The sequence below is a fragment of the Papaver somniferum genome, chromosome 3 (genome assembly GCF_003573695.1).
Source record: "Papaver somniferum cultivar HN1 chromosome 3, ASM357369v1, whole genome shotgun sequence".
NCBI classification, from domain to species: Eukaryota; Viridiplantae; Streptophyta; class Magnoliopsida; order Ranunculales; family Papaveraceae; genus Papaver; species Papaver somniferum.
In genome coordinates, this window is record NC_039360.1 from 219,388,850 (window position 1) to 219,400,769 (window position 11,920).

At 34.4% G+C, this 11,920-nt stretch overlaps 1 pseudogene; it reads right to left on the minus strand.

Moving 5' to 3' along the window:
* Positions 1 to 231: 231 nt before the first annotated feature.
* Positions 232 to 9,696, minus strand: LOC113360686 (annotated as a pseudogene).
* Between the last annotated feature and the right edge of the window lie 2,224 nt (positions 9,697 to 11,920).

Sequence of the window (11,920 nt, forward strand, 5' to 3'; positions counted from 1 at the left end):
ACTCTCCAAAAATTGTATTTTTCATGACTCTTTTTAAATCTATACAAATCTAGAAAAGTATTTATTGAGTAAATCCCCGTTAATACACTTGAGGCCATGCTGGGAACAGGAATGCATGGAGGTGAAAATCGATATAATGAATGCACAGGCTAGCTTATTAAATTTCATTAATCAAATACAAGTTCTTAATCCCCAAGATTTCAAACTAATAGATCTCTCAGCCTCTCACGTTCATTTTGAGGGAAATAGGATCATCTCAGTAAATCTGCTCTCACTAGCCTCTGCAGTTTTTTCAAGTTTTTTTATTAGTCGTGGCCCTCTCCATTTAGTTTCATTTCTACGAGGTAAAGTCAGATCACCGAAACCGTGATGGGAAAAGAGCTCTGGAAAAACAAAGATAACAACAACTGCAACAACAAAAACATAAAAATACATAACTTAGCATTCTAATTCGTGCAACATATCACTATTATCACAACAATAGGATTTGATCAGACTTACTTGTTAATCTCTTCCTGTAACTTATTGATGAAATTATCCATATATAAGACTCGACTCCTTGTTCAAATAATAAACCTTTTAATTTTAAGTGATTAGCCTTTATCTCAAATCCAACTTTACTATATTCATACATCACCATCTTAATTGCACTACAAATACTTTCTTTACTGAACCTGTAAGAATATTTCTACACATAGAAATATCCTCTTGGGCCATGTAATAACTTGATTCATTATGAATATTGCTAAATATGTCGGTTACAATTTTGGGATTATTTCATATTCCCTCTCCTTGATGGACGGTCGAGATTGAATGTTAATTCTAAATCTTATGAACCTTGGTCCTCCTTCTACCTATAAAAGGAACTCAATAACCATCAGTATTGTTTCAAGAATTTTCATTATTCATTACACAAAAGGTCCAGAAGGAGAAACTAAGAGTTTCTCAAGGTATTCTGATATACGGTTGTTCTTGCCAGACATCTTGGATTCAATCAAATAGCATCTTCAGGTACCCTTCCTAACACAACTATGCTTATGATGTGATTATCATGTTTGTTCAAAGATCCTTTATGTATAAAATAAACTTATAGTTGGCATCAAGATCTTGGTTTAGAACTCCATGATTGTCCATGATGATTGTATGCAATTGTTGTGTTGATTTGAATCCATCACCATGTTTGTTTTGATTTTAATAATCATGTTTATATACCATGAATCACTAGCAAATAATAATAATAAATCATGAATAAATTTGAATGTTTTGTCTTACTTGATTGGTATTTCCGTTTTTCTTCCTTTTATTGTTTATGCAAATCAATCATGCGGCTTTCTTAAAATTTTAGATCCTATTAACTATGATATGGGCTCAGCTATAATTGTTTGATATGATTCTATGCAAAAAAAATTCTTTTCTTTTTGATTTATACAACATATATGAAAAGATGTATGGTTGATTTGTTTTGATGAAAATAACATGATCTCGTATGATTGTTACTTAACGTGATATAACATGATGATGTGATTAGATCATGATTAAAAATCTGTTTGTATGTTTGTTTGGAAATGAAACAGGCTATGAGTTATTTTCTTGCTGAATTAATGTTTAAAAGAAAATGGGTACAAATAACATTAAGTCTTTTAATGGGTCAGAAAACTTTATTAAGCGTATAAAATTAATGAGTTATAAAACTGTTTTATTAAGGACCTCAAACGTTTAAGCTTTTGGTCGCCAAACAATTGATTTTTTTATTAAAAAGAAAAAAAAAGGGTAATAATTGTTGTTAGTAAATTGCCTTACACAAAGTTGATTGACTGTTTGACTTCTGTAATTAATTGTTGATTTTGACTGACCGTTTGTGGACTTCCACATTGATTCTTTGACTGACCGTTTGACTTCTACTGTTGACTTTGACTTTTCCGTTGAATGTTTGATTTTGATTCCGATGTGATCTAATTTGTACATGTTCATCATATAACATTCATTAATAGAACCGGTCTATAATTAATTCAATTTTCTAATGTATTTAAGAAATTACGACGTGGTTCTTAACTATAGAAACGTGTAACAAATACTATTATGCTTCCGTTTTATTGAAAACTAATGTACGTATAATCTTAAACTATTTCTTATCATATTCATTATAAAATTTTATGATGATTAGAACCATGTTTTGACAAAACTAAATTTGTATGTGCGTTTTTTTTATGATATGGTTTATAAGTCTGCATTTAAGGTATAATTTCTTCCTCAATGTTGACTTTTTTATTTGTACGAGATTATTGTGCTTAAGATTATTATGTCAAGACTCTTTAGCTGTCACCACGGTGATACTAGAGTGGTTTTTTCTTAGCAATAATCATAATGCTATTGTAAGCACGAATTCGCCAAACCATAAAGTTAAGGTTTTGCAATTATTGACCTAATGTGATGGCATTATTTTAGTTGCTTGGCTATCACCACAGTGATGTCAAAACACTTTTGACTAAGATCATAATTTTGTTAAATTCGTTTACAATATAATTTGATTAAATATATTAGAACAACAATTGCCCACAGGTAATTCGAGTTCACATATTCAAGAAAACACTAAGGATGTGATGTTAGTTTGATCATACATTATAGATCTGAATCACTTTATGTCTTAATGAGTGTCTAGTGTCATCTCTTTTCATTTCTATGATTTGAGTACCAATTTTTACTATATTTACTAGACATAAAGACAATGATCTGCCGCATAATTTAACATTGTTTCTTATAAAAAAATCTACTTACATTAACTCGTTATCAAGTTGAGTGACCCATTATGGATTTTCATATTTTCATGAATTTTTTTATTATGTTCTTTTATATCCAAAACTTATTGCATCTTCTTTAGAGATTGAGGTTTTATTTTTGGATAAACTTCCCCATATTTGTGAAAATAATGTCAATTGCCTATTCTGAAACCCTTGATTGCAATCCATACTATATTACGATTCTTTAAACTTGTATCAAATTTAAACTAGTGATGCATCAAAGAATTTTCTTCAATAAAATTTCATTATTGAATCATACTTGTAGACTTCCTTGGTCGATTTTGGTTAAGAAAAGTTTGTCGCGTCTTGATCTTTTTCAATTAAGAGGTGTTGATATTTTCACAACTTATATATGTCTTCATGCTTTTGAATAAATGTTTGTGATTGATGTTTTAGGGTTACTCATGATTGTTTTCAACTAAATTTATGATCAGATCAATTATGTTGAGTGGGACTGTACAATATCACAAGAAAAGTTAGTGTGATATTTGCATTTGTACATGTTTGATTGATTTTTTAGTTATCGCCACAGTGATACTAAACTCTCTTCTTGTAAGTGTTGTATATTTTGAGTCCTCTTAGTTTGATTTAACGATAAGAACAATGCTGCTGCAAGTAGTTTTGGTTCACACCTATGAGTGCACACTAGGCCCCAATTCGGAACAATGTGATGCTTACTTATTTTAAGGTTTAAACAAGTATAAAATGTTATCTAAATGTTTCATAGACATGTAAAATAATAATTACCCACATGAGACTGTTATTTCGATGTATTAGGTTGAACATTAGAATTATGATGTTGTATCATGAGAATGTAAAATATCCACAGATATTTTTCATGTCTCACTTTCATTCTTAATAAGATTTTACCCACAGGAGAATCTCATTGAATGTATGAAACTAGTGTAAGTATATTTTTATGTCTCTCTATTATAAATACTAGTTGTGTTCTTAAATTAATGATTATGATTATTTTGTAGATTGTTTATGGTCCAATTTTTTGGAAGATAAAATTGTTTATCACCTAATGATTTTTCACGTTATTGTGTAATCTATCAATTGCATTATGAATCTCAATCCATGGATGTTTTCTCGAAAATTCATTATTGAAATTAAGAGGCAATTATAGAGAAAATGAAAATCATAAAGTCTGACAAAGGTGGTGAATATTGTGAAATGTATGACAAAACAGGATAATTAATATCCTAAATCTTTTGCGTAATATCTCCAAAAGTTTGGAATTGTTGCTCAATACACAAGACCAATTTAATGAGGTCATTCCGAGTTCGGATGAAGAAGTTATGGCCAAAACAAGCTTTTATTGAATTCCAATAGAGTGAAGTCCGCGAACTAGGTTCGCATACCAGGTTCGCAGACTTAATTCCGAAAAATTCTGCTGGATTTTGAAGTTCGCGGGCTGGTTTCTCGCACTTAGAAAATGGGAAACGTGTATTCACACCTTGGAAGACCTAAGGGCACGTTTGGATTCGTTATTTTGTTATTTCGGGTCGAGTTTTTGAACCGAATTAAATACGTGAAGACCAAGCAATGTAAACCTATAAGAAAAGGTGTTAGGTTATGAAAAATTATATCACATCATTAGGTCAAGAAATTGTAAGATTTGGAGGGGAGAAACAACACACGGAGCGATTCTCAATCGTAACGTTATCTCTTTACTTTTCTTATATGTATATCATGGATGTTTCTACATCCATGAGTAGCTAAACACCTATTGATTTAGGATGAATTATAAGTTGTAAACTTGATTTGGTTAAATATATGAATCTATTTTGATTTCTCCGGGTTAGGATATCCTTAATTGTTGAATAATTCCTTACACAAGTAGAGCACGAGAGATCTTGCAGAAGGATTATGTAAAGCAATCGTGTGTAGACACAACCCTATCAAGTAGGCCGAGAGTACTGAGTCTAACTACTAGCATCAAACCTAAATTCACAAAACCTGAAGCATTCAGTTGAGTTACACCTTGTAAGCGTACCTCAGGGCGGCTCAGTTGAATAGAATTTGGTAACTAAGCGTATCTGTTATCCAGTGATATAAGGAATCTTGGGAATAGCTAAGTGTACCTGTTATTCTACAGTTGGTGATAATCTATGATTAACGACGAACAGATGAATATATTAACTCACTGATAGTTTATTAACGAAGAAGGATTCGTCGATCATATCTCTCTATTGATTACAATACAATTTTATTTGCTTTGATTATTTATTTTGTTCACAATCTAAAAAAAAAACCTTTGTGACACTTTGACAACTAAAACTCACTGCTCTTCGTTGGAACGATCCTTACTTCCATTATATTACAAGTTAATTGTGTGGAAATAAGATTATTAATTTGATTGAGCTACGACACCCATCATCAAGCAATTCAGAAACAATAGGTGTCACCATGTATCACTTAAGCACAATTTCATCGGAGATGTACTTATTGAACAATTACCTTTTAAGATCTCTTAAGAAAAGATTAAAATCTTAGGTATGTAGGAGTAATTGATTACTGAATCATCTAATTTATGTGATTCATTTTGAACCCTTATTGAGCTCTTATTAATGTCATTCTGAATTATTTATATATCCATGTTGAGTATACATTTATGTGAATAGATGAATGTTAACATAAATTGTCTTTCTTTTGTAGACATTAGTGGACCATAGATATCCCTATTTAAGGCATGATTAAGAAAGTCGTTTGTGTTGTGGTACATGGAAGGGAACATGTTGATAACAGTACAATATTCCACCGGTATGACTCGCATGAGTAGTTTGCTTGATCAAGGTATTATGTTAACCATTAAATTTTGTTTAGCAATTATGCGCGTCTTATGTTTTCTACGATTAATCATTATACAAATTATAACATGGACCGGTGGGAGAATGTAAGAATATTTCTGCACATAGAAATATCCTCTTGGGTCATGTAATAACTTGGTTCATTATGAATACTTCTAAATATGTCGGTTACAATTTTGGGATCCTTTCATATTCCCTCTTCCTTGATGGACGATCGAGATTGAATGTTAATTCTAAATCCTATGAACCTTGGTCCCCCTTCTACCTATAAAAGGAACTCAATAACCATCAGTATTGTTTCAAAAAATTTCATTATTCATTACACAAAAGGTCCAGAAGGAGAAACTAAGAGTTTCTCAAGGTATTCTGATATATGGTTGTTCTTGCCAGACATCTTGGATTCAATCAAATAGCATCTTCAGGTACCCTTGCTAACACAAATATGCTTATGATGTGATTACCATGTTTGTTCAAAGACCCTTTATGTATAAAATAAAACTTATAGAACCAACTTTCATTCCCCTTCTTCTCAACTTCCGCAGCCACTTTCAGTTCACCACTCAATAGCCTCGATGTCAAATACTGATCATCCATTTCGGCATCAAAACTAACTGAACATCATTCAGTAATGATTCTGACAATGATCCAAACCCGCAATGGCTCACGAAACATCCAACTGACTTGTGAGCTAATATCTTTTGTTGTCGAACCCAACCGCCATGAACCAATCCTCTCCCTCTAACCCTCGCCTTGAACCCGTCTGGCAGTGCTTCATCTACCGTCTGGAAACCTGCAGGTGGTTTCAGTGCGACGAGAAACGGCAACCCTGTTAGCTCAATGCCAAGAACCAGTTCTTGGAATTGGTCCTTGCTCAAAATAATCTGACTCCCAAATGCACAGTAAATAACTGAGTCTGTTTTGAAACTTCCCAACCAATTAGACAAACGTTCTTCCAGTAATCTACGAGTTTGATCAAGAAGAAGTAGACATGTTGGTAAAACTGGTTTTTTATATTGAATCTCTAAGTAATCACAATAAGAACCTTCGATCTCTCTACATGTTCTTATGCATATGAGATCGCACTCGGTTAAAGAATTAACCACAAGTTGGTGAGTCGTCAAACCTCTGCTGTCTTCGTTCTTGTCAGCCCAAAATGGTATTGCATCTTCAGCTTCATGGCGTGAAGCTTTAACGAAGAATTAGGTGGAAAATCAGGCGGAGGTTCCATTAAACTCAGCCTAGTTTTATCATCATCGTTTTTTATACTACGTGAAGGTACTATAATGTATGTAGTAGATGCAGCGCAACTTGTAATGAAAGCAACAGATTTGATTCCAACTTGACGTGCAAATGATGGAACCCAGTGCGCGTGATTGAAGAAAACGAAATCCGGCTGAAGATCAGTGAGTTTAGGATCGAGAAAGAGAGAGATGAGAGCACAAACGCGAAAGCAAAAAAAAAACGATTACATTGATAATCAGTTTGATGTACAATTCTTCATGGCTCACTATTTATAGTCTCATAAACTTGACGATCACTCAAAGTACTTTCCTAATAAAAACAAACTCTAAATAAAGAACACTTCTAGAAACACAAAGAAACTCTAAATATAGTAAAACTCTAAAACAAGCAACCGACACAACTTGCTCTTCTAGTTAAATCGAACTTCCAAATATCTCACAGTGTGACAACAGCGTATATTGATCCAACTTTGCAGCAGTTGATCCATTCGGACTGGATCAACATCAAATGTTGATCCACGAACCAAATCTTCATATCTTGATTTAACTTCCAACATCCTCCCTTAAACCAAGATATCATTCAACGAGAATTCTGTAACCCTCTTCTTGCATTGATAAACGTTTGCACATCCTTGTCTTTTATCATTTTATATTCCTCTTCTTCCATTGATAAACGTTAACACGTTCTTGTCTTTTCTCATACCCGAATTTCGTCATCATTATCAAACTCAATTCACAAACCAATTTTCTTCACAGCAATCATCAAACACTCACTTCACATTCTTCTTCATCGCAGCGGAACACAAAACTTAACAAGCTAGAAACACCTCATCATGCTCTATATAACTTGCTAACCAAACACAAAACCAAATTCTTTAACTCAACACCGAGAATTGTATATCATCTTCATAATTTCTTCACTGAGCATTGTATCTCAACCTTAAACTTCTTACCCACTTTACTCGCAGAATTCCCACTCAACACTTCAAATTCCACACCGGAATTTCTTCACAACTCTATCCAAATCCCCACTGGGATTTCTTCACACAACTCTTAGACAAATCCCCACATTGTGATTGCTTCACTTCTCACGATCACACCTTGTGTCGTCTCTTTTCAACACTCTCCCATCACCACCTGGTGATTAACTTCTCTTTCTTCATAACCTAGTTGTTGTTTCTTCTTCTCTTGTTCCAGTCACACTTCTGCCACAAGCGTACTTCTTTTTACAAAGTCTGCCACACTTTGTAGGTATTCCAAGTTTCTCTCACAAACTCCTCAACCATACTAGATTTGACTGACATGTTATGGAGGAGATACATGCTTGTTCTTTAGCATCTAACCCATAATGGAGCGAAGAGTTCTCCAGCATCTAACCCAATTGAGCGAGGATCTTGTTCTCCAGCATCTAACCCAATGGATCGAGGAGCTTGTTTTCCAGCATCTAACCCACAATGGAGCGAGAAGATACATGCTTGTTTCTCTACCATGTAACCCATATGTCAGCACCACCGTCTCTTTCCTTCCAAACACAAAAAATCAACATCACTAGGAAAAAAAAATTCCAAATATTTTCACCTTCCAAAAACAAGCCCTTGAACAAAAGTTTCCTAAAACTGGCACCTTCCAAATATAAACCAGTTTCCTAAAAGTGGAACCTTCTGTATATTGTCCAGTTTCCTAAAACTGGCACCTTCCATATACTAACCAATCTTTACCAGCCTTCAATCACAATCCATATCTCCATCCTCCATCTCTATATGTTCGCACTTCGCATCATCATCTTCATCGTTCATCACATCTTAATAATGGAAGCATAAGCTCGGAAATCACAGCTGCCATCAATTCTTCTCTAATTTCTCTTGGTTTCAAATTTCACAGACGCACAACTTGTTGGTGAATACCCAATTACCCTTCACAACGAACCACATTGATCATAGATTCAATACTGTCACAGAACTTCGCACAATATTTTTTGAACACAAAACAATTCTCTACCACTAACGAAAAACTTCTTTAACTTTCTATTTTTTTAAACAGAAAAAATAATTCTCTACCTCTTCTTCTACCACCGGAAAAAACAAACTTGTCAATTTTCTCGAACTCTATCTCCTCTCCTCCCTCTTCCTCTCACCTCGCTCTGATACCATATATAGGATCAAGCAAGAGAGAGGAGAGCACAAACGCGGAAGCAAAAATAACGATTACATTGATAATCAATTTGATGTACAATTCTTCATGGCTCACAAGCTTACTTATAATCTCACAAACTTGACGATCACGTAAAGTACTTTCCTAATGAAAACAAACTCCAAATAAAGCACAATTCTAGAAACACAAATAAAATCTAAATATAGTAAAACTCTAAAACAAGCAACCGACACAACTTGCTCTTCTAGTTAACTCGAACTTCTAAATATCGCTTAGTGTGTCAACAACGTATGTTGATACAACTTGACTGCGTCAACTGCAGCAGTTGATCCATTCGGACTGGATCAACATCATATGTTGATCAACGAACCAAATCGCCATATCTTGGTTTAACTTCCAACGGAGAGTAGATTCAACATGCTTTCGCTATCCAAAGAAGGCTAACATAAAGAAATGAGCATCTGAAGGTGAAACATCCGAGATGGTTTCGGCACCATGAGGAAGACCATCAATGTGCGGTAAGCCGAGTGGCACAAAGGTAATGAGATTTCAATATAAATTCAAGGATTCTAATTTGGAGATTGTTTTTGGGGGACAAATATAGGAGATTCTGTTACCTTTTTATGCTAATTTGTTTGAGAGATGCAGGAACGGAGTTAAGTGACCCATGGCAAGAAACGGAAACATGGCGGCATGAAATGTTATTTTTCCGGTACCGATACTCATGTTTGCGGCTTAGAAATTAAGATAAGCGATCTAGAGTTTGATCTTTTGCTAGATCCTAAGTTTGGGTGATATAATGAATCTTTTCGTCACTCGAAAGTCTTGGCAATTTCAGAAAAGTTTGGGTGACTTCAATGAAAAGAAGCAGTAAGAGCCCACAAGCTCATTGGGCATGTATCACGTGGGAAACATTAACCTTCTCTACAACAAGTTTGCATTATCACGTGGGCCCACAAGATCATTAGTTATTATCCGCAAAATATTGGTTTTTATCGGAATTAAATTCTTTGTTTTTCTTCTGCATAAAGAAATGTTCCTAAAGTTGGAATGATTTGATCAAATATCTTAAAACTTTTGATGAAAATTTCGTTGTCTTTCGTCGCCAGACAATCCAAGTTTGAAGATTCCATCGTCGGAGGCAGAAATGATGAAGATCTCGTCGTTGGAATGCATCTCAAGTGATTTTAAAACCCATAGTATCCAAGAACGACCATTAAAGCAGAGATAAACCTGTCTGGTAGAGGAGATAAAATCACCATAAAGGTGCACAAACTTTATCAAATAATAAGAGATAAACATAAATAAACCTACCTATAACAAATATCTAGTGAGGACTAATAAAAGGAGATGAAAATCCTGCTCAGATCCGTCCCAAACTGGACCAGATCTGAGCAGGTAGTGTTTCCGGTGAGAGTTTTTTATTTTCTTCTGTAGAGGGAGGTGACAGAGGGAGAATATGATGATGGTAGGTTAGCAATCTTTAATAAGTTGTTTTTGTTGAAGAGAAACTAAAGTGAATACAAATATAAATAGAGATAAGAATAAAGGAAGCTCTTATTGATGGATACAACTTTCGTACATAGATTATGGCTTTATTTATAAACTAAATAGATAGGGGATTCATTACATACATTGGAGTTTCTAATGCATTCATGCACACTAAATAGGTGGTTACATAGTATTGAATGTCATGCATATATTATACCAAAAAGACTTTCGTTTTGGATCGCACATCCATGGGTATGGTCCATTTAACACTCCTCCTTGTGCGGTTCACCAATGGAACTCCAGATGTGTTGCCTCATCAAAACCTTGACAAGAAAATATCCAGTGGGAGAAAACCTTGACGAAGGAAAAAAAATACAACATGTTGATCCCTAGTAAAGTTGCTCCATGAAAGTTGACCATGTAAAGAGGAACCCTAGATATCTAGTTGGGTCGCACATCCATGGGCCTTAAGCCCTACAACCCCCTTTTGCAGTTTAATAGGACTCTGTATGCAGTGCTTCACATACAGTGCTTCGAACGTATGTCTTCAAATGTAGTTCTCTCCTTGATGATTAGTGTGTCTAAGTCAATTGCTTCATTAGAACTTTGCAAGTAAAACCCAGAGGGACAAAACCTTGTTACAGTTCTTCACATGTAGTGTTTCTCATTTTGTTATTTACATGTAGTAGATTTTCAAAAAAAACACCGAGTCTAAGTTAACTGCCTCGTTAAAACCTTGTCAGGAAAATATACAGTTGGAAAAAACCTGAGCTAAGGAAAAAGAGTATAACATTGAGAAGACTTGTAGCAGAACTGGACTTGCATATGTTGTCTCGTTAAAACCTTGACAAGGAAAACCCTAGTGGGACAAAACCTTTACGAATGGAAAATAGTACAACGTGATAAGTCAACGTAAAGTTACTTCATTGAATTTCACTTCTCTTGTTGCTTCACAACTCAGAAATACCCCGTGGGAAAAAGAATATCCTTGAAAAACCAGATTCCAGGTGTTTGTTCTTGTCACATTAAAAACCTTGCCAAGTAACAAAACCGTTATATGCCCCCCATGATGCCAGACAATTTCTTTAGTCTTATGCATTCATGGGACTTGGACAATTTCTTTAGTCATGCGCAATCAACAGAGTTTAGACAATTTCCTTAGTCTTGTTTTTGTACTTTTCACATATGGACTTAGTTAATAAGTATTCCACATTTTCATCAGACTTTACTTGGCCGACTTAGAATGTTTGGAAGACACTGTTATTGTTTATTGTAGAACTTATAACGCTTAACGGATATTTTCAGTAATATCAACGCGTCTTTTAGGTATTCAAGTTAAAGATATACCTAGTGTTGTTATCTTTGTCTCGTTAAAAACCTGTCGAGTGACAAAAATCTTATCGGAAAAAATGATCTCGATCGAAGG